This window comes from Colossoma macropomum, unplaced genomic scaffold (genome assembly GCF_904425465.1).
Source record: "Colossoma macropomum unplaced genomic scaffold, Colossoma_macropomum, whole genome shotgun sequence".
In the NCBI taxonomy this organism is placed as follows: domain Eukaryota; kingdom Metazoa; phylum Chordata; class Actinopteri; order Characiformes; family Serrasalmidae; genus Colossoma; species Colossoma macropomum.
The window spans coordinates 15,382,742-15,406,824 of NW_023494797.1; the positions used below are offsets into that span (position 1 = coordinate 15,382,742).

Sequence of the window (24,083 nt, forward strand, 5' to 3'; positions counted from 1 at the left end):
AACCTTTTCAACACTATCATGAAACAATGGCTCGGACTTTATGGTTTATTCGAAACAATTTAATGTAATAACTTTCTGTGAGGGAGCTTTTAATAGTGTTAAACTCTTCAGACGTCTGGTTCCTATCAGCACCACAGGACCAGAATTCAGTGGAATTCCCATTTTAATCCTTTTTTTTTTTTTAGTTGCCAAAAGTTTGTCTGAAAACACAGTTTTTGGTGGTCAGGTGCATCACTGTTTTCTGCACCTAATAATAATAATGCTGTTGTTATTTTTACAGGTATCAAACTCGCTTATCTTTTTTGCAACACTTGGCTTTTCAAGTTGCCTTTTTATTTGGAAACCGTTTATTATGAAATAGGATGCCTGTTTTCATTATACAATAACAGACCAATTATATGGCAAAGACATACTGCAGTGTTTAAAGCATTTTCATGTTTTCATAAGCATCCATTCAATTCCAGTGTGATCCTTTTGGTGCTGGCTGGCCCTCTGCTGAGTTGCGTCCTCCGTGCAGTGGAATATTCCTGGTCTTCATTTGATAGAGTTTTTCAATAGGATGATCCTGATGCATTGATAGCTGGCTTATATGTACAAATGTATGTGTGATATATGTGATTTGCACTGGCGCTGGGAGTTTAACCCTCGAACAGTGGCTCTGAAATTGCAACTTCAGCAGCAATCGTGTGATGCAACAAGGATTACACAGCGGCTAAACCAACCAGCATTACACAGGATTTGCGCATGTCCTGTGATGTGCACATATTAATACTGCAGCATTTCTGAGAAATAATAAATGTGCTGAATTGGCACAGATCTGAATAAAATCTGCCTTTAAAATCTAATGTAAACAGTTCCCTCCCCCATACTCCAAATGTGGTCACCCAACTCTACATGGTTTGAAGCAAGTGTGTGATGATTTCGGCACAGTTTGCAAAATGCTATAAGCTGACATGGCTTAATAACTTCGGCGCTGTGCAAAACTCAGAGAACATTTAAGTACGTTATTCATTTTTCAGGAGATATTTCTGAGATTAGACATCAGATAATCCACTTGTGTTAGAAACGAGAAAGTCAAAGGAGAAAAGGAGTTACTAAAAGTTTAAAAAATGATTTAAAGCTACAGAGACAATAGGACTCCTAACAACCACCTGGAAGACCTAGTAGACACCAAAACTGTCCCCATTAGATAAACAGCACTTAAAGCTTTCATCTTTGAGAGAGACTCAGTGTTATGGGTCTGAATGTATGTGTAGCTGTCAAAAAGACATTACTAAGAAAAGGAAATAAGACAAATAAGAAGATTTGCACAAGAACACTAAAACTGGACATCTGATATGTGAAATAAGGTTTTATGCTGATACTCTAAATGTGTAATTGGGATTACTTGAATTGTGAAAATGCAACCAACATCAAAGACTGAACTTTGGAGGTTGAAGATAACTTTAAAAAACTGAAAGTGATCCACCAGAAAAGAACAGAAGCTGCAATAAAGGCTAATAGTGAACATACAAAAATACTGAAAAACTTATATTTAATTATTTAGACTTCTGTGTCACTTAGACCCAAACCTATTTTACTCCTGTCCCCTACCACTTAGACCTTACCCCTGCGTATTGCGCATTCATTCCTAGGGGGTAGGGTGTCCTGATTTTTGCTGAGATAGAAGGGTAGGGCGAAGTGTTAGGGCTACATGGCCCGCCGAAAGGAGGTTTCTCAGAAGCACACTCCAAAGGAGTGTTATGAGAAAAAAAAGAAAAACCAGCAAGATGGAGCGAAAGCGACCAAAAAACCCACAAATGTGAGAATTTTCTCTGTTAAATACGATAACCATTGTATTTTCTTAGTTTAATGTCATTTCAGTGTATTATGGTACTTTTTTTTTATACCAAGAATAAAAAATCGCTAGTAGTTTGCTGATGTCTCGGTAGGTAGCTAGCTCAATTTCCTGTTCCACCTAAAAGGTGCAGCAGTTACATTCTGGCGCCTCAGGCATCAGAAATGCTGCACCATTTAAGGTGGAATGGAAAAATTTGAACAAGAAGCTGGCGATTAGCTGAATTCAGCTTCATATCAACAAAAAATTAGGGGTGGGCGATAATAAATAATCGTCTCATCCCCCTCTTTGAAGGCATATGATTGATCCTAAATGTAACTAAAGCTCAGCAGCAAGGCTGCTGAACTTTACCCTCCTCTGCTATCACTGCAGACTGGCAGGGTCACCTACAGAGCACCACCTGTTAATGAAGTAAGGTTCTTTTTTCATTTGAGAGTTGTCCCGTCTCATAGGGGAAGATTTCAACCACTAGCCCTTGTAACTTCCAAGTGGCAAGATGACACTCGAAAACAAGTGGTAGGGGTAAAAATAAGAAATGGGATTTGGCCTTTCTGTTAACCCCTTATGGCTGTACAGGCAGGTCCAAAGTTTTACTACACACTTCTGTAACCTAAGAATAACAGCCAGTTTGCATTGTATTCCATCTAGTTACTGAATAATAAGCCTTTGTAGTTAATAAGCCTGGGATTTTAAGGGGTTAAATATGCTTCTGCTTTTTTCTGCTTACTTGTCCTGGTGCTGAAAAATGAATAATTTAAAGTCAGTGTCATTTTTACTAGAAATTAGTCTCATAGTGGAAAATTAGGGAAGAAAACATCAAACATGTCTTAGCAAATTGACCTCATTTGGAGTAACAGGGAAACTTGTAAATTGGTTGCTAAACCGTTCCTTTAATATTCATGGGTAGGAGAGTGGCTGGAGTTGTTTGTAGACATCACAGATGAATTTGGAATCATCTGCGAGGTTTCGACTGCAGAGTGTCTGCTTTTTGTTAGCAGACGTTTCAGCTCTTGTACTGACTTTAATGAAATGAATGAAACTTAATGAAAGCTGCTCAGTGCGTTTGAAGCTGGAACAATGATATCAAACCAAAGTGCTGTAAGGCTTTGTAGCACCACAGCTTCTCCCGGCAGACTGCACTGTGAAATTGAACAAATCTATTCCGCTCTCTGCTTTGGCGTATAGATCGTACAGCGAGGTGTACAGATGCGGTGACGGCTGGGTGGGGAAGAGCCACACGTGGTCGTATTCGCTCAGAAAGAGCACACGGACGGGGCAGAGGGCGGAGCATGTTGGTGGGATTTCTTTGAAGATGGGGAGGGTGGAGGAAGAGGAGAGAAAAACAACAGCTGAGCTGCTCACCTCTCCCAGCCCTTCTTCATCACTTATTCATCCTCTGCTTCACGTTAATATTCACAGCAGCGGTTCAAGTCGCAGTCCTAGCATCCTCATGATGTGCGCTGCACGTTTTTGCGGTTTTCCCTGCTGTAATGCACCTGTTTCAGCTCATCAGACGATTATAAAGCCCTCTGAGAGTCGGGTCAGGTGAGGAAAAAAACAGAGAAATCGGCAGAGCATGGGGTCTCCACCACTGGGACTGATTTATGTAGCAGATGTTCTGAATAAGGCTGTGTTTTCAGTGCTGTAGAAAGATGGGATGTGTGCAACTGTCACTCAGTTTGAGTGGCGTAGAACTAGGCCTGCCACAATCCTCAGGTTTATCTGACAAGTAATTGTCATGTAATTAATTGTAATTAACCATGTAATTGTATATTTTATTTTAGATTTTGATTGTAAGTGTCTATTATAGGACATGCATAAAGTGGCCAGATTGGCAGATCTTGCTTCCCACACTATATGGTCAAAAGCATGTGGATATCTGACCCTCTATATGAGCTTGTTGGAAGTCCATGTGTTTACTAAAGGACAAATAAAGTGGCCAAATCGGCAGATAAACCATCTTGCTACCCAGACTATATGGTCAAATGTTTGTGGACATCTGACCGCTACACCTATATGAGCTTGTTGGAAGTCCTGTTCCAAAACCATGGGTATAAATATGAAGTTGCCCCCCTCTATATCAGCCTCCACTCCTCTGGAAGAGCTTTCTACAAGATTTTGGAGTGTGTCTGTGGAAATTCAGTCAAAAGAGCATTTGTGAGGTCAGGCACTGATGTTGGACCACAGAGACTGGCTCGCAGTTGAGGTTCCAGTTCATCTCAAAGGTGTTCAGTGGGGTTGAGATCAGGATTCTTTGTAGGCCACTGGAGTTCCTCCTCACCAGACTTATCAAGCCATGTCTTTATGGAGCTTGCATTGAGCACAGGGGCACAGTCGAAAAGGAAAGGGTCTTCCCGAAACTGCTGCCACAGTTGGAAGCACATAATTGTCTAAAATGTCATTGTATGCTGTAGAATTAACATCACCCTTCACCGGAACTAAAGAGCCCTGGACCATTATCCCTCCTCCACCAAACTTTACTTGATTGCACCAAGCTTTCTGGTAGTTAGCATTCTCCTGGCATCAGCCAATCCCCAATTCATCCATCAGACTGCCAGATAGTGAAGCATGATTCATCACTCCAGAGAATACTGCGCCAGAGTCCAGTGGTGGTGTGCTTTACACCACTCCAGCCGACATTTGGCATTGCACATGGTGATCTTAGGCTTGTGTGCAGCATATTTTTCCTGAAATCAATGAATGTGGAGTTTAATAGGGTGTAAATAGGGAGTTTGCCCCGCTTTGTTGCAGTCCTCTGCTCTTCTGGGAAGGCTTTACACTAGATGTTGGAACATTGCTGTAAGGATTTTTTTTTGCATTCAGCCACAAGAGCATTAGTGAGGTTGACTACTGATGTTGGAAGATTAGTTGTGGATCACTCCATCTCGTCCAAAAAGTATTGGATGGAGCTCCATTACTCCAGAGAACGCAGTTCTAGTGCTCCACAACCCAATACCAGGGGGCTTTAAACCCCTCTATGACATATTGGGCATAGTGACCTTAGGCTCATGAGCTTTGCTGTTCCGGTCAATGCTTTTCTCTGTGGATTATACAAGCTGTGTGTGTGGAATTGAACGCCTGTATCAGACGTGGATGCACCTTAAAATAGCTGAATTCACTCTTTAGGAGGGCTGTCGAGATACTTTTGGACAGTATGACTACACAAAAACATCAGTTTGCCTGAACTTCAAAGTCAAATCATACTACTGGTCAGATGTTCAGATTGTTTGAATAGAACTAAAGAAAGCACTGTTGAGGTCACAGGTCACAGGTACAGGCCTTTCTGTCCACTGAAAACTGTGATGCACTGAATTTACTTGATTCAAACATGTACTTTATTTCTATATGAATAAACTGTATGACATCAACATTGTCTTTGAGTTTTGCAATACATGTAAAAAGCTCAGTTTAACCGTCTGAGGTCCATTATTGTGCCTGCACATCAAATTTAATGTTTCTATATCTGTTTTTCTATCTTTGTGATAAGACAGCACATAAATACAGTTCAAACATTTCCGGAATTTGTAGAGTCACCCTTTCCATCCCATCATATCATGAGATTGTATATGGAGTTATGAGGCAATGAAGAGGGGCTGAGATACACGTCATCTGTCTCTCACTGTGTGTAATTGGTGGATTTATGTGTCTGTCCTCAATTTGTGTGAAACTGACAAGTGGACACTCTGGAAATCACTAAGGACTGACCCTTCACGCCGGAAACCCTTCTTTCTTTATTCAGTCCACGTCGGAGACACGTGTGAAATGGCGTGCAGAGAGTTTACAGCTGCTGAAGTTGCCGCAGCAGTTTTGGAAAGTAGTGATGAGGACAGCAGCGCATTTTGATGAAATGGGTATCATGTTATATGCAAGAGCCTTTAAAGGAGAATTTAGGATGATATGCAAAAATTGAGAAAATGCCCTCAGACCCCAGAAGGTTAATGCAGTTTAATATGTGCCTCTTATTGTGCCATACGCACATATAGGTACTGTATTTCTGCTTCTAAATGATGCTGTGTTTTCACTGTCATCATTTACTCGAAGAAAAAGAAAGCAACTTTCCAATTTGTGAGTGGGAGCAGCTGTAAGACGGTGTTAGAGTAGGGCATTTCCACAGGAGCAGGATGTAATTTTTTGAAAGAGCACAGTCAGGATTAATGTTGCTTTTCCTGTGTTCATTGCTTGTGCTGATCTGTCTTTACCCAGAATCCTGGGTGTTAGAGTTTAATTGAATTGGGACAGATGTGGTGGCTGCAGGTCTGCAGGGAGTGTAAGGTCACCACCACACTTTTATGACATCACAGTCAAATAAAAGTTTTATATGATATCACAGAGCTGATGTTCTAGAGATGACACCGATCCGATACCCAGTACCAGTATGAAAACACAGGTGCTGGACCAAATCTAGCATGAAATACATGTAGCAGTATGTATATGCAATATGTAGCACAATATAAAGTGAACTAAAATAGGTCACATGATAAAAGTAGTCTCATTAATAATAATAATAATAATAATAATAAGAAGAAGAAGACGAAGAATTATTTCTTCGTTATGTAAATAGTAACACTCCTTCTTTTCCCTTTTTTGGGACCAGTACTTTTTGTTACTACAGCCTGTTTGTTTTTATGTCGCCACTCATCCTCAGTTCCATTTTGCACTTTGTAGCTGGTCTCTAAAATAGTATTTCACAGTTTGCTTTGTCTAACAGAGGCAGCTCATTATTCCACGATTGCTAAATTTAACTGCTCTTCAGTGCCTGTTGGATGGGTTTTATGAGCTAATTAGTCATTTCTCACCTTGCACAACAGGTAACGTCATATGTTTTTTGTCTAATAGAACGCAAAAAAGCAGTGCAAAAGAAACCATTGCAAAGTAGTAATCTGCCCCTTGCAGCGTGGCCAATGCTGTGAGGGCAATGCTGCTCTTCATCACTCTTGCACAGTGACTCAGTCTCATACCGGACCCCGCTGCCTTGCTCTGTTCACACTGCATCACTCATGCTAAAGATCCACTCTTCCACAGCTGCTGCTTTAAACAAAACAGTGAATCCTAACTCAGCAAAAAGGGAAATACGAAGACAAAGAAAAGACAATGTTGGTTCATACACTGAGAAAATGGACCAGTAAATAACGCTCAGTATGCTCAGTACTTCGCAAAGACCAAACATGACAAGCACGTATTTATACAGAGGCTTGAAATGAGGAACAGGTTTAAACAGTTAGTAAACAGGTGACTTGGAGTGAGGAAGTGGATTGTGATTGGTAAAGGCGGTCTGAGTAGGCATCATGTGATCCCCTGAGGGGTTCTGGGAATTGCAGTTCATGTACTCGACAGAGTCGGCCGGTGAGATGGAGTAGAAGCTTGAGTAGACTGATAAATCAGTGTGATGATCAGTTATTAATCTCAGTGCTATTGAGCTCTGCTAAAGCCTGAGTAGACTTTTTGAGAGGCATGACTGAACCAAACAGCCTCCTTGGTAGTGAACATGTTCACGAGTGATAAGCTTAGTATCTGTGTTATTCTGGACTCATGCATGCATTTTATGGCAAGTAATGTACATGCCAGTAACTGAAAATCACACAGCTGCTCACTTTATAGTCAAATTTGCAAGATTTGCAAGAATTCCTCACATATCTCATCAATATTATTCTGTAAATGTAAAGTGTATTGTTATCACTACTTTTTGAACGTGTTCTGCTCAACACTGGCTATGATTACTACTAAAATTGGCACCAGTAGCGTTCTGTTTTAAAGAGAAGTATCATATCAGGATCAGCTGTTAGTCAGGGTTATTCCATCTTTATTGGTATCAGAAAAGAAAAGTGGTATCGTGGCATCTCTAGTTTAAATGTAGAGCTGAAATGCAGTCATATTTAACGCACTTATTGCGAGTTAGATGATACAGTCAGTGTTGCCACGTCTGCAGTTTTCATGTGGAACTGGTCTGTTTTTACCTGTGTATTCGCCGGAGGATTTTACAGCCTAATCAAAGGAGGAGTGTGTGTGTGTGTGTGTGTGTGTGTGTGTGTGTGTGTGTGTGTGTGTGGGTTTTTTTTTTTTAATAATTTTGCTGGCTGGCTGCTACTGATTGCTCCATCCATGATTTCTAATAGCTCACACTTTGGAAGCAGCAGGCAACTTGGAGAGGAAATTAATGCATGCATTTGAAATATACTGTCTGCAGTACACACCCAGACACTGAACGCTGGGGTCAGAGTAGGCTGTCTTCATCCTGTCATGCGGAGCCAGACTGAATCTGTTCTCTCCAGCCGAGCGAGCTTTGATTATGCACAGAAGTAAATGGGAATTTTCGAGGCTATGCTATAGAACGTATTAGATCTGCCTGTCACTTGTCAAATTTGAAACGGCTTCGCTAAGCTAAACTAATTGTTTGTCTTTTCACTTCAAGCTACCTTGTGGCGTTGTAGTGAGAGCTGAGTAATTGTTGGAAGTACTTACGTGTTGTTCCTGATGACGATATTTTGCTTCACGTACACATCCGTGTTCTTTCGCCTCTTTTCTGCGAGGCACAGCAACATTACAGCTGAAAGTTTTGATGAAATGAGTCGCTGTCCTTCCTCTTACAAATCAAATCCTAATGGAAACATTTGCATAGAGATTGTGATGTGAATGTGCGAACGGTTCTCATTTCCTTCTGTGGTTTCTCAGGCATTTTTTCTGTCTCTTTCTCTGATAGATGGAAGGCAATAACGCGGGATGTCGACTGCGCAGCCCTGCCTGTGTTTAAAGAGACAGTCAGGTCATTATGGAAAGATGTAGTGGGGGAATTAAAATGTAATTATCTTTTGTAACCCAAGGTATTTCTATACTGTTTATTAATCGTAAGTAGCTGGCTACCTTACTGCTATATTTTAATGCGGTATACTGAAATGTAGATGTCCTACACAATTACATCTTTCAGTCTTTGCATTGACCTGTCCATGCTCCACCCACAAATGCGATCATAGCAACTGTTGCCAGGTTGGACAAGCTTTACAGAACATTGGCAAAAATCCCATTCAACCTAATGACACTTTATTTAAAGGCTGCCCACATAGAGACTCACCTATAAGCATATTTATCAAGCAGTACTTTAATATCGAACAGCATATGCCAGTAATCACAAGCTGACAAGATGTTTTAGGAAGTATATGATATTGTGTTGACATAATTGGCCTTATGTCACTAAAGCAGGGCTCGGCACACATTCTGGAGCTGCATGCGGCTCTTTTACTGCTCTGTTGTGTCTCCACAGCAGAATTAGATTATTAGGTGAAAGTAAAATAATCCTTCTTTGCAGTAAAATAAAGCTGTGCTGGTCGTTCAACACAGTTTTCACAATAAATGGTCTTAAATGCTGGAGTTAATTTAGCCTATATCTGCTAATTCACATCGGCCACATCGCAACACAGACAACAATCTTGCCTATCTAGTAGCAAGAAAAAAGGCAAAGAGAAAGCTTTAAAATGAACATGGATCATTCAGAGACTAATAGACTTATTTGCATTTATAAGCTCTCCACCTGGTTTCCTGATACATTTAATCTGCAGCCAGAAACTGTCAAACACTAAAGTCACAAGGCTGAGGTCAGTTTCTCGTTCACCAGCTTCTTGTTCGAATTGTCCCGTCCCACCTTAAATGGTGCAGCGGTTACATTCTAGCGCCTCAGACACCATTTAAGGTGGAACGGGAAAATTCAAACAAGAAGCTGGCGAATGAGAAGCTGACTCATAAAAAATCAAACATTGAGAGACATTTTACAAGAAACTACTTCAATTTTGCAGAAAAGTTTCCTGCTGGAGATGTGAGAAAAGCAGTTATAGCTGAGCTAAAGCTTAAAGCAGAGCAAAGTAAGTCTATATTTTCGTTTATAGACTGTTATATTTTTTAGCCTATACCATCACATATGAGAAATAATTACAGCCAAGATGCACATAAAATGTTGTGGCTCCCAGGGTGGTTTGATTTTTGTTGAAAGGACAGAATGGCTCTTCTTAACATTTTGTCGCACTAAAGTGATAAAGGCATTTGTTCCATTTATAACACTGAAGCGTCATTCCCGAGTGATAGATGTTATAAAGCAGAGGCCTAGGTAAGAGCACCATATGTATGAAGGTCTCATTAATACAAACTATACTTTTGTACTTTAACTCAAGTAGAAACATATAGAACTGATTAATGACTTGGTTTTATTTAGGCCTCAGTCTTAGCTTAGTCTCTCTCTGTTACTTGGGAATGATGCTTCATAACAGTGTTATAATAATGGAACAAACAACAAATGGCCCCTAATGTCAGTACAATATCACTTACATCTTAAAACATCTTAGGTCATCTTATGATTACTGGCATAAGCTGTTCTTAAATACTTTAGTAGTACTTTGTAAATGCATAATTTAGTGCCTATGCTTGTGTTATATACCTTTAAAGTAAGTGTTATTGAGAAATTGAAGTTTCGAGTGCTAAAATTACTTCAGTTACACAACAAAACAAGTGCATCCAATAAAAATGCATGTATTTTGGCAAAAACTGTGCTGCAGTTTCTAATTAGTGTGAGGTGGGATTATTGTCAGTGGTCTGTAAAGCTTGTCTTAGCTCCTAATTTGTGAGCTGAGACTGGACAGGACAATTTCTGCAACTAAAATGCTCCAGAAAGCAATTTTGGTGCAGAAATCAGATTCTTTTTTGCTTTTCCTTTCCTCTGTTTATTTCATGATTGCTGTTGACCAATCTCATGACTGATTGAACACCAAAGAGGATTAGTGGTTGAAAGGGAAGAGGATCCGATTCAGGAGCTGTTCGCTTAGTTTGTACCACCAAAAATGGCAGTTTTATTGCCTTCCAGAAGCCAGTGAAGTCAGATAGCATTGTCAACCAGCTTCACACCCCAGCCCACACACCGCATCTGAACTGAGCCCCGTAATCTCTCTCCAAATAGTCACCATCCGTCTGCTTTAGGACGATAGAGAAGCCATAATGGCAGGCAACACGGACCCACGTCCTCCATCCTCCTGCACACCAACATCGTTCCCCCGGTCCATCCATGCTGCAGCACTTCAACACACATTTTTGGAGAATTTTTGTACAATTTTCTCCCAATTAAGTCATTTATGACAGTCATTTTTAAATGATTTTACCCAGTTTTCATCCAAATTAGGTCATTTCTGACTGCACTTACTTTCTTGGACGTTTGCTCAATTTTCCCCCAATTACATCATTTCCGACAGACATTCTTCTTGGATTTTTATCCAATTTTCTCCCAATTAAGTCATTTCCACCAGGCATTTTTCATAGATTGTTCCCCAATTTTTTTCAACTGAAATTATTTTTAGTGGATTCTTTCACCCAATGTAATATTTTTCAATGGGCAGTTGGATTGGATTTTCAAATGACTGCCAGTTTTCTGACAGCCAGTTTTCTTTTTCTCCATTTGTACTCAGTTTTCTCTCAACTTATCAATTCCCTGATGGGTGTAATTTGACAGTTAGAATCAATACGGTCTTTCCAACTGTTTAGACACGGACTTTGTGCTCCTTAAAAGGCCCGTAAAGGGATGTGTAAAGCATGGATCTGGCTATTTAATGCCTTGCAGCTGGGAAAAGCCCCGGTGTAAACTGATGATATGAGCATGATAAGCTCCTAATCCTCCATGCGTTTGGTGCGGAGTGATCAGATTGGGTGTGAAGAGAAGAAGAGCAGAGTTTGTTGCCTGTCATCAAATATCCTCTTAAATGCATAAAGAATCGATTCCTCCGAAGCAGCCTTATCGGGATTGCCTTAAAGCCAAAAAGTGGCCATAAGCTTCTGCCTCACTGCTGCTATGTAATCAAAGTTTGCAGCGTTTGGGGCGTCTCTCACAGATGCACTGCTGTTGGACATCACTGTCAGGGTTGGTTCACTTACTTGAAAAAAGTAGCATAATCCATTACAGATGACTTATGACTTCTGTCACATTGCTGTGGGATTACCGTCCTGATTACTACCTGGAAAAAGTCATGCATTGTGCCTAATTAATATTAAGTATAAGTATTCTTATTAAGGTGGTAACTGCGCCACTCTGTCACAGGTATTTACATTACTGAAGTAATTAAAATGCTGGACTATCTGTTCGTTATCTTAGCATTCAGTTCTCTATTTAGTAGGGGTGGGAATCTCTAGGTACCTCACGATTCGATTCGATTACGATTCAGAGGGCTGCGATGCGATTATCGATGCATCTCGATGCATCTTTTTTTTCTATATAGCATTTATATTTTCTCACTGTGTGAGGTCAGGTTTCGAGTTCAAGTTTCAAGTTTATTTGTCATTTGCACAACATGTCAGGACATTTATGCATTGAAATGCTTGTGGTGAGGCTCAGCTAATCACTCTACAGAAAGTAAATAAGTAAAAATAAAAATACAAGAAAAAACAACTGAAATATATAAAATATACACAGAATATAGAGACAATATACATTCTAAAGTGACTAAGTAACTCTGTGTTATTGTTATTTAAAGTGACTTGGTACTTTTGAAGCAAAGTATTTGTAATGATCCATAATGAATTTACTTCCAATATCTTTTTTAATAAAACAGATGAAACTAATGTGGCAAGTCAACTAGAAGGCTCTCATTCAGTGCTCTTGTTTGGAGCACGAGAAGCTGCTGCTACTCATCTGCGATAAAATGCGCAGTTACGGTGAAATAAGATCCAGTGGTGATGGATGTCCACGCAGCACGTTACAGCTATTCTACCCGTTTTCTTTAGTGATTTTATAACTTCGGTTTTGGTCTCGTTGTAGAGACGGGGGGAATCGTTGTGTCAGTAAAGTATCCCTGAGACGAGTCGTGTGCAACATAGCGCGAAAAGCCCTGTTTCGCAACGACTGAGCTCCGGCGTGCAGACTGCAGGTCACATAGCAGCGATACGTTATTCACATTTATAAGCAGCGCAGTTGGTTTCCTGGTGCGTTAAATCTGCAACGAGAGACTGTCAAACACTAAACAGTGGCGAAGATGAAGTCGCTTCTCTTTCGAATTCTCCCGTTCCACCTTAAATGGTGCCGCATTTACATTCGGCGCCTCAGTCAGAATTTAAGGTGGAACGGGTAAATTCGAACAAGAAGCTGGAGAATAAGAAGCGACTTGAGCCTCGTAAAACGGTCGAACGTTGAGAGACATTTAACTGATCTACTTCTGAGAAAGTTTTCTGGCGGAGATGGGAGGAAAGCGGCTACAGCTGAGCTAAAGCTTAAAGCAGAGCGAAGTAAATCTGTTTTCGTTTATATTGTTTAGCCTAAACTAGGACATCATCACACACTGAGACATACTGCACATTAAGTGTTGTGGCTCCCAAGGTGGTTTGATTTTTGTTGAAAGGTCAAAATGGCTCTTCTTATCATTTGAGTTGTGACTCCTGATCTAACCTGGCTTTAACCTACCACTTAGCCCTCGACCCTCTGTTTTGTACGACACAAACACAAAAATTGCTAATAGCATGCTGATGTCTCGGTAGGTAGCTAGCTCACTTTTCTCATTCAACCTTAAATAGTCCAGCAGTTCTGACACCTGAAGTGCCAGAATGTAAGTGCTGCACCATTTAAGGTGGAACGGGAAAATTTGAACAAGAAGCTGGCGAATATCTGACTTCAGCTTCTTATCAGGGGTGGGTAATAATAAATAATTGTCCCCCTCTTTGAAGGCATATGATACCTTAAATGTAACTAAAGTCCAGCAGTGAGGAGCTGAACTTTACCCTCCTCTGCTGTCACTGCAGACTGGCAGGGTCGCCTACAGAGCAGCGCTAGTAGCTGTTAATGAAGCAATGTTCTTTTTATTTGAGGGTCCCATTTCATAGGGGAAGATTTCAACCACCACCCCTTGTAACTCACCCTCACTCCAAGGGGTTAGGGTGACACTCGAAAACAAGGGGTAGGGCTAAAAAGAAGAAATGGGATTGGGCCTAAAACTGTAGAGCTCAGAGCCTCAAATCTGTTTTTTGTGGAGAGTGCTAGAGGTGGTGCTAGAGGTGGTGCTAGAGGAGGTGAACACCAGCACTGCTGCCGTCACAGGCGCTCTCTGGCAGACGACTCCAGTGAGGAGGGAAAAGTTAACTTTAGCCACTTTAGCCAGCAGCTCTTTTGGCTTGCATCACCCTCAGTGCTGCTTTCTATGATAAAAACAGTGAACTAGCCAAATAACCTGAAAAAATAAACAGACAACCAAAAAAAGCTGCATTTGAAGGAGATGGCTAAAATTGGACATTCTATCATTGCAATGCATAGCGTGCGAGCAGCTGGGCTTCAGTCTGACTATTAATACATCGTTGCTGCTAGGGCTGCATGATATGGAGATAGAATATGATGTTTGATGAAGCTGCTGGATATGATGTTGATTTTTTTTGGGCTACATTCCGGCCAATCCAATTATGTCACTTTGGTGCTGCACATGTGAGATAATTTGCAGCCCTAAAACTAACTACAGAACTCAGAGCCTCAAACCTGTTTGTTCTACAGAGTTCTGGCGGTGCTGAAGGAGGGGAACACTGATGCTGCTGCCATCATAGGCGCTCACAGGCAGACGACTCCAGCGAGGAGGGGAAAAGTTGACTTTAGCCACTTTAGCCAGCAGCTTATGGCTGCATAATATAGAGAAATGCAATGTTTGGATATCGTGATGGTGACTATTTGGGCTAACGATTTCACTTGTGTTGATTATGTCTATTTATGCCACTTTGGTGCTGGATGTGAGAGATAATTTGATTCATTCTGTCACTGTGGCCCTTAACAGTGGCTGCGTTTTATGCAAAGATTTTCACCAATCCGGTTGAATAGATTCTCATTACAGATTAAGACTGAGGTGTTTATGCTCACTCTACTCAACAATCTAATGGAAAATCTCTGTTTACATGCTCACTACAAGTAATCCGATCCTACATGCGTAGAGCACCACTTAGTGTAGACGTACCATGACAACTGGCTTTACGTTTGTCCAGTCAGAGTGAGATGAGCAGCAGTGAGCAGTGCTTGTGTTTCTAATTACTTTAAAATGATGTCAGACTCAGTAAAACATCCTTCACATGTCCTTATTAGAGAAGGCCGAGAGGAAGACGTCGTGTTCTGAGACACATAAGCTGGACGTCCGTCCCACCACCGTCTTTTAAAGCTCAGAGCATAAACTTCGTCTCCTCTGCAGACCAGTATCTGCTCCGCCATGTTGAACAGTATAAACTTTCCCTATGACGTGACGCACATGATCAGAACGTACTTAAACTTTCAGATTGGGAATGTAATCAGAAACAGGCGTTTACATGGTTATTATTCTTCTATTTAACGGATTATTTACAGGACCTCGTTCAATCGGATAGAAATTGTATTTTGCCTAGTCTATTCTGATTGAAGTGTACACATGGACATATTCTATTCTGCTTGAGCTATTAGTTGGATTATTAACGGATTATCTACTGCATGAAAACGTGGCTAATATGCTTGTCGCAGAAACTCATATTCTGATGATAACAATAAAAATTTGATTTATCGTGCCGTCCTTTTTGCTCCCATTGGATATATTTTAAACTGCAGTGGTGAGCGTGCTTAAAATCATGGTTAAACACAAAACAAAGATTACTGTTTTTAATTCTGAGAATGAATATTCTCAAGTACTCATTCAGGAATATCACAGATTCTAAGATTGCTGTTTGTTCAGCCCTGTATTATTGTAACACATTACTTTTGGTACCGTGTGCCCCGACACTGCTCACTGTGCTTGTCGCCGCTCATCTGCTCTGTGTACTCTAACAGGGGCATGATGCTGTGTGTGAGTGCGATAATCAAGTGCAATTTGTGTGTGTATATGTGTTGGTCTGTATGCATGCTGTAGCTTCCTCTCATATTCTCCTTGTTCAAAGTCATTTAGGTAATTTAGTTGTGCCCAAGTCTCAAATGTTGTTCCAGATTAATCAGATCCCAGAGGAACGCAGTGCACAAACAGCACAATAATTTGATATTTCACACCATGAAAATTGTTTCTTTTTTCTTTCTGTGGAAGCTACGGCTGTTAAAGATTATTGTTGTGATGGCAGTCGCAGCTGATAGGAACCGTGTCTCTGCTGAGTTGTTTCCTATTTGGATGCAAGCGTCCGTGTAAGTGTCCGTGCGGCTGTAGCTGCTCTTACCTGCGTATATAGGTGAGGAAATAAACCTGAAGTTATTTTAAGGCAAAACATTTTTGGGCATATTGCTTTTGCTTTGTTTCGCATATGCTTTTTGTTTTTTAATCCCATGATGTTTCTTTGGATCTGGTTGTATTACTAGAATGAATTATCTGACCGCTGTCCAGATTGGCAGATGGCAGCCTATCATTAGGATTTAGTAGTGCTGGATTTGGAATGGGAGTGCGTAATCCTGAGGGTCTATGTGATGTAATCAGTCATCATGATAATCCACAGACTACAGCAGGAATAAACTGCGTGTTTACAGGACGTCAGAAGCCCAATTCACACTCAGCTGAGATCAGATGAGATGAGATGGTTTTAGAATGATTTCAAAGGCAGTTTGATCCGTCTGAGCTCTCTAGATGCCAGAGGTTGCCATAGAAATTGAGAGCTATTTGTTTAATGCTATTTAAAGATATTTACATAACTAATTACATATTTGCACGATTAACTACATTTTATATTCAATTTATATGCCGTTCACGTCTGCATGTCTGCCTTTATTACATTTGTATTTATGTCAAAAATGAAAAAAATGTAAAGGGTGTTTTTCACACAACAGTAACTTTTCATCAAGTTCATATCATAAAATATTTCTTCTACATAAAAAACACAAATGTGCTATGGATTGAAAGTTTAGAATCTGCACTTTGCAAATCATTTTTCCTCTTATTTCAATGAGCTACATGTGAGAGAGATAATTTTAGTAATATAAATGACACTTTTTATTGTTATCTTATACCTTTTTTGCACGCTTATTCCTGCTGCTACCCTGTAAGAATGAGTAGGACTCATTTAATATGAAATTTTAATTTAATTTAATTTGTTTATTTACAAGACCACATCTAACTCTTATGTTGCGCCAAAAGCTATGTCAGTACTAAAATCACCCCCTTGTGGACAATCATCTGCTTGCTAAACATGAATGAGTGAGTTACATATGATACGTATATACGTATAATTTTTATCATTCAGCACCCCACCCTGGCCCACCCTTCCTTGCAGTGGAAACACATACACACACATTTATTATAATGCAATGTAAGAAATGAATACAAATAAATCAATTTTATAAAAAAACAAAAAAGACACAATAATAGGTAAGAATACTATGATTAAGGATAGTGATGCTGTCTGGATCCTAAAAGCACAAAGCATATCACTGTTGTCGGAAGAAAACCTTGTATCTCCAGAATGGTAACTTTACAGGAGAAGTAAAAAACACAAGTTTACTTTTAATGTAAGTCAATGGAACCAGACGTTTCAAGTCATTTTGGCCCATTTCTTTTGGTCCATTCTTCATGAAATTTACACACATATAAAGGGCAACAGTTTCAAATTATGTGAAAAACTGAAAAACGTCAAAAATGGAGATACAGGGTTTCTTCCAACAACAGCGATATATTACAGCATTAGGATTCACTTTTTTCTTGTTTTTTTCCTCTCATAGACAGTCAGCGCTTAAAAAAACGAGTAAAAAATGCACAGTTACATGTGTTTGTAAAGTTGCTGCAGAGTTGTTGGTTTATGAGGTCTACCAACCTTGTATCTACACTCATTGGCCATTTTATCAGAAACATCTACCACATATTATTTGTGTAAGTGTACACAGTGTGTAAAATGTCCAGCAATGCTGTTGTACCAGCTCAGCTTACACTAACATACCACTACTGTGCTGGTATACTAAGAATGGGCCAACCTCAGATAATATCTGGTCAGCTATGGTCCTGTGTTGGATGAAAGGGGTAGTAGGGCGTTGATAAATTGTGCCAGTGTATGAGCTGCAGTTTGTTTTTGTAAACCTCTACTGCATCTGTGCATCTGTATGGTAGGAGTTTCTGAAAATATGGCCAATGCATGAGGATACAAAGTAGAGGTACCTATAAAGTCGGCGTAAAAAAAAACATGGAGGGTAAAAAGATTGGTTTGCTATGGTGCTTTATATTGAACAATTGAAGCAATTCATATAGAATGATAAAGAGCCTTTGTAGATCACAGCCAATTCCTTACAAGCTAAACGCGAGACCTGGCTTACATCTGTATCAAAGCAAACGGTGAATTGTGTGATCGCGCTGAATCAAATGTGAAGTAGCTTGCCAAATGTGAAGTTAGATCCTCTGTTTAAGACGCAGCCTGCAGAGCACAACAGAGAGGGCCTCAAAACACAGAGCCTTCCAAAGCACCAGCCGAAAATAGCTTTGAATCATGCATTATTCGTACTGCGAGTGCCGGTGCTGTCAGACTCTATTAGCTGCACTGATTTTTTGGGTCCACTCCCCTGTTTTCCACACAACCCTACTTTTCAAAAGACTCTCAACGACTCATTTCCATAGCTATAGAGTGTATTGTCATGGTGACTGATTTTCTGTCTGGCTCTGGGAAAAACAGTGAGGGTGGACGCTGTTTCTGCCCGCTGCTGTTCTTTCAGTGATTTTCTCCTGAGTCAGAGGTGGAATGAGCCCCTGGCTGCAGGACTGGGAAAGTGGAGAAAAGTGGCTGCTGTGGTGATGAAGGAGAGATGTGTCTGCCCCCCTGTACTCTGCTCTGCCGTTTCTGCTGGTGTTCAGTCTGGGGTTTGTCAGACATCGGTTTGTTGGCCATTGTTAATGTTCCACAGAACACCATTATTGCTTGCTACTTGCTTGTTTTATGTAATAAACACCCAATTACTATGTTTTTTAACACAAAATGTGGCCTTTGCAAAAGTTATTGCACATATAATGTTTTATGTTTTGTTGTATCTTGTAATTTGTTTTCCAATATGTTAAATTGTGCTGTGGCATGTGCCCCAATGGTGGCTGCAAGAGCCTACAGGAGGCAGGGCCCAGGAGGCGGAGTTCGGGACTTGTATCCGGCCTCTCATGGCCGTCATCGTCTTTCCCTCCCCGGCGGCTGACGTCCTCCTCCTGCCGTCACTCGCGTCCCTTGGCGGTGTTCGGGATTTGCGCACCATCCCACACTCACTTGCGGTTCTCCTCTCCTTGCCGGACTTTGTCCTTGCTTGGAGTTCGGGCCCCGCCTTCCTGCCGGCTCTCACAGCCGTCATCGGGGCTTGCTGTGCTGTTCCTGCCTGTCAGGAAGGGGATGGATCATTACAGCCTTCCAAAGGACCCATACATCTAAAAGGTGAAGATTGTTTCTTCCAATGTTTCTGAAGATTTCAGCCTAAATTTAACAGTTTCTTCTGTAGATTTCCACCTGGATTGTTTACTTTCAGTGAGGCACAATACAGGTCAGCCTAAAGTAAGTCACATATATCTCTCTCTTAAAGGCACAGCAACAAAACATCCTTGTGCTTGTTAATATTTAATTAGTTGGAATAGATGTGCCAGAGCAGCAAAATGCAAAACAGGGGCACCACAGAACCAGGGCTGGAACCACTATTCTGAAGAATTGGTTGGAAAAATGGTCGTGTAAAAATGATTTATGATTGTTTTTGGTACATAAAATCATACAATCGTTATGAGTAACTTTGGGGGAAAACTGAAAAAAAAAATGCAAAAATAGAATAGGTAGAATATAGGCCCTTCAGGTAGCACATAAATCTCATACATATTACATCCGCGGTGATGCACAGCTCCCTGTAGGCCCACACAATAGAGGTACAAACAGACATTTGCACACAGGTTCACCGACTATATTGCAACAAGCACACAGTACACCAGCACTATAGTTCTATAGCATCACAGTGCTATAGATTTAATACACAGTCAAGCAGTGATATCCAAACAAAATTGTGCAGCATGTTATCATACAGTACTCATCCAGAAACACCCCTTTTATTCCTGACTTATAATGCTGAATGTGTTTATCCTCTGAAGTGGAGGATATGCTGTAGTAGAAATGTATGGAAATGTGTGCTGTGGATAAATATGGCTTCAATAGATGTGGTACAGTACTGTGTAAAAGTCAGAGACCACCCATTTATTTAATTCAGTCAAAACGTACACATTACTCATTTTCCAGGAGATATTTCTGAGAAGATTAGCATCAAGTGTCAAGACTCTTCTCAGTTCCACCCAGATGGTGCAAAGAACTTCCACTGGCTGTCTGAACAGCAGACTCTCTCACGGTCTTCACACGCAAGCTGAAGACCCATCTCTTTGTCATGCAAGCACTAATCTATGTAGTTATTGAGATGAACTGTACTGTGCTTATGCTATGTCCAAATTCTTTATCTTTCTTTCTAGGTATCAGCACTGGCTTTTGTTTCTGGCAGTCTCTGATCTCGAGGGCAGTTTGGACTCTAACCTATTTGTACAATACGTTCTCTGAGTGGACAGCAAATTACTTGGTAATTTACTCTGGATAAGTGTGCCTGCTAAATGCTGTAAATGAAAATTAGGTATAAGATAGTCCACTTATGTAAGGAAGGAGAACGGCAAAGGAAAAGTTAAAAAAAGTATTAAAAGAAATAGAGAAATAGAGGAAATAGAGACTCCTAACAACCACCCGCAAGGCCTGGTAGACTACCAAAACTGTCCCCATCAGATAAGCAGCACTTAAGGCTTCCGTCTTTGAGAGAGAGGAGAAAATCAAGCTGCTTCAGATCTGAAAACATCCACAGGTGTTTCTGTCCATCCTTCCACTGTGAGAAGACGACTCAGCGCTGTGGGTCTGAAAGGATATGTAGCTGTCAAGAAGAACCTCACTGAGAAAAGGAGACGGACACATCAAACAAAGAAGCTGAACGATGGACTGACCACCCCAGAGTCCAGATCTTGGGAAGCAGAAAATGCAACCAACTTCTTAAACTGAACTGAACTGGAAGTGTATAAAAATATCCCTGCAGATTTCTTCGAAAAAATGAAAGTGTCCCAAATAGAATGTATCTGAAATAAAGGTACAATGTGGACACACTAAATACTTATTTAGAAGTATTATTTATAGGTATTTATAATACTTATCTAAATAAATATTTCATTATTGAGGCTTACAGTGAAGGGTGGTCTCTGACTTTTGCCCAGTGCTGTATGTGTGTCCATGTGTGCATGGTGTGTGTGCGTGTGCGTGTGCGTGCGTGTGTGTGTGTGTGTGTGTGTGTGCGTGTGTGTGGATGTGCAAGTTTATGAATTATTCAGCTCCTAAGGGGAAGCTGTCAGAAGGCCGAGGCAGGCGCTGTTTCATGTTGCTGTGTTGCAGTCCGCGTTTCTGTGCTGCATTAAAACACAGCTCCAGCCTGCCGCCCCCTCAGCTCTCTTTATCTGAACGGTTATTGTTCTGACCACTATCTAACACTTTTGGTTTCTCCATGAACCTTTCCATTACTGCAAACGGTCCTGCGATCAGCTCGCTTTTCTCTCCATGGCGGGATGAGTAAGAGTAAATAGCCGATAGAAGCGCGAATGCTGGTTTTTTATCTTGATGGTGCGGTAATTGAAGGAGGTTCAGGAGGGACGCAGACAAATAAAGAGAGAAAGAAAGGAGAAAGATAGAAGTATTTTGTCTTGTATGGCTCTTTTAGAAAAAAATCTGGTGAATGAACTTCGGCTCGTAGCTTTTGCTGAAGTGAGCTTATCTGTGCAGGCCATTGTATTTACTAGAGGTGTGCATGGGCACTTGTGCGCTTGGTTAGCCGTTCAAGATGCCAGTATTCAGATACTGGAATCACTCATTTCAGCACGGGAAGATAGAGAAAATATGCAGACAAACTATTCTATGAAATGCTACTTTTGTGTTTTAACAGCTCACAACTGTTTGCAGTTAGTAAGCATGTATGTGATGTTACCTTTTTTCTACCATAAATCATCAGTGCCTTAACACAGGCCCATTGCCAATGATGTGACCGAGAGGGCAGAGGTTGTGTGGCGCTGTTAGCTATAGCTTTAGCTCATTAGCTCATCTGAAGAGGGAGTCTCCACCAGTGGTGGGGTCGAAAGTCTACAGGTGTGTGTTTTGTCAGAATTGTTTTAGCAGTATGTCACAAATAAACACAGGCAGTGTGACGTACAGACAGTGCAAACCCTAATGTTATACCGTTTAGCTGAGTGGCTAAAGTTAGGGATGTTTTGTTTACAATTCAAATGAAAATGAAAGCGCAGCAGTCGCTCAAACACCTCCCGCTGTTTGATCCATGGCATCTGAATTAGTTCACTTTGTCTCCCAGCCTTGTCTTCACAACAAGCCGTGGACCAGCTGGTACTGATAGTGTGAATTCCAATAAGGTCTGACAGTCGGAGGCATGAATGTATGAGACAAATGACTTAAGAAATTTAGCAACGCTAAAGTTAGCTTCTTGAATTTCTCATTCCACCTTAAATAGTGCAGCAGTTACATTCTGGTGCCTGTACAGGTGATAGAATGTAACTTTAAGGTGGAACAGAAAATGTAAACAAAAAGCTGCCAAATAAAATACCAACTTCAGCCTTGTAGAAATTCAGACGTGACTCAACATTTAGCAGCACAATGAAAGCAAAAAAAAAATAAAAAAATCTGATATTTATATTTCAGATTTACTGTGGTTATTAAAAATGGTTCGTATAAAAAAGTGAAGGGACATCGTAGAATAATGTCACTGTTTATTACTAAGTTTATTGTCTACAAAAATAGGTTTACTAAAGGTACAGATGTATCATGCAATTTACCAGAACTGTCAGGAATTTTCAATGTAATAAATTTGATCTAAAAGTTTTGCCCACGACTAGCCTCTGATTCTTATCTCTGCTCTTTATAGATGTTCATGTTGTCCAGCACAAGCTAATAATGGGTGTGTGTGTGGATTTTATACAGTGATTGGCAAGTTGAAGTTTAAAAAAAGTTGTTTGTTTGCTGTTACTGGGGCAAACTTGAAATGAACTGAGCCCTTGTATGCCTAATTTTTGACCAGTTAACAAACATGCGTAATATGGTGCACTTTAGCAGTTGCAGTGTGAAACGAACTGAACCCAGTGAAAAAGATATGACGTCACAAAAACCCCAACTGTGGTGCAGACCTTACAAAACAGAATAGGTTCACTTGGACCACTAATCTCAGATGCGCTGATTCTGTGTATCTTTCAAACTTGAAGCTGGTCATTGGGATTTGGTTAGTTGCCTCCTGATTGGCTATTCGCACATCCATGTGTGAGCACTTAACTTTCCAGCTAAGTTCTAGTCAGTGAGAGCAAACAGCTGCCTGCCCTAGACATTGTGACGCAAAATGAGCCTATTTTTAAGCAAGAACTACTGCATATCTGTGGGATTTTCACAGTCACCTCCTCTACATTCCATGGGCTATGAATGGTCACTTTGCATGTTAGTCAAACAGCCTATTCCTATCAAAGTAGGTGGTATTTGGCCATGATATGCAGTAAAAAAGTACCAAAGTCTCTTCTGAAAGGCAGAAGTCTGGCTTTTGAGACTACAGGTCCACCATAAACAGCACCAGATCCAGCACATTCATCAAAGTACAGAGTTTCCTCTTCCTGCTGACACAGTGCAGTGCCTGCATTTGCAGCATCATGCTACACTTTAAACACACTGTGTTCAGCTCTGGGTGTCCCTCTGCGATGACTCAGAAGACTGCAGGGCCAGCAAAGATCACGACTCTACCCTAGTGACCGTTTCCACAGGCAGGGATGGGCATTTTAACCATTTTTGGTATTCAAACAGCTCAACAAGAAAATCGGTACTGTGCAGAAATGATATGTAAAGCCTTTTATCAGGTGAGCTGCTGATGGAGTTTAACAAATGGGAGGCAGCTAGAAGAAGTAGATTTTTCGTGATGAAGTAAAGGAACACAGTGAAATATTTTGCTTTGAATTTATATAATTTAACTGTATTGGTCAGTTGCACTTGAATAAAATGTATTACAACAATGCCTGCCAAAATAAGTAAACTAAAGATAACAGTGGTGTTAACATATTTTATTCATATAGGCAGAGGTGTGAGTATATCAGTCAGCTATCATCAATAAAGCATAAGCATATCCATATTGTACAAATCTGCCCTCAGGGCAGTTCCCAACCAATTATAAGAGTCTGATGATGCTTTAATAATGTGATAGGTTCATTTGCTGAGCAAACTGGTGAGTATACGAGTGTGTCCCTTCGGCAGTGCCGCTCCATGTGCTACATTA

General features: G+C 40.6%; 1 protein-coding gene across 1 annotated transcript in view; it reads left to right on the top strand.

The window, feature by feature from the left end:
* apba2b (amyloid beta (A4) precursor protein-binding, family A, member 2b) overlaps positions 1-24,083 on the top strand; it is a 179,701-nt gene that overhangs the window by 52,952 nt on the left and 102,666 nt on the right. The window lies entirely within an intron of this gene.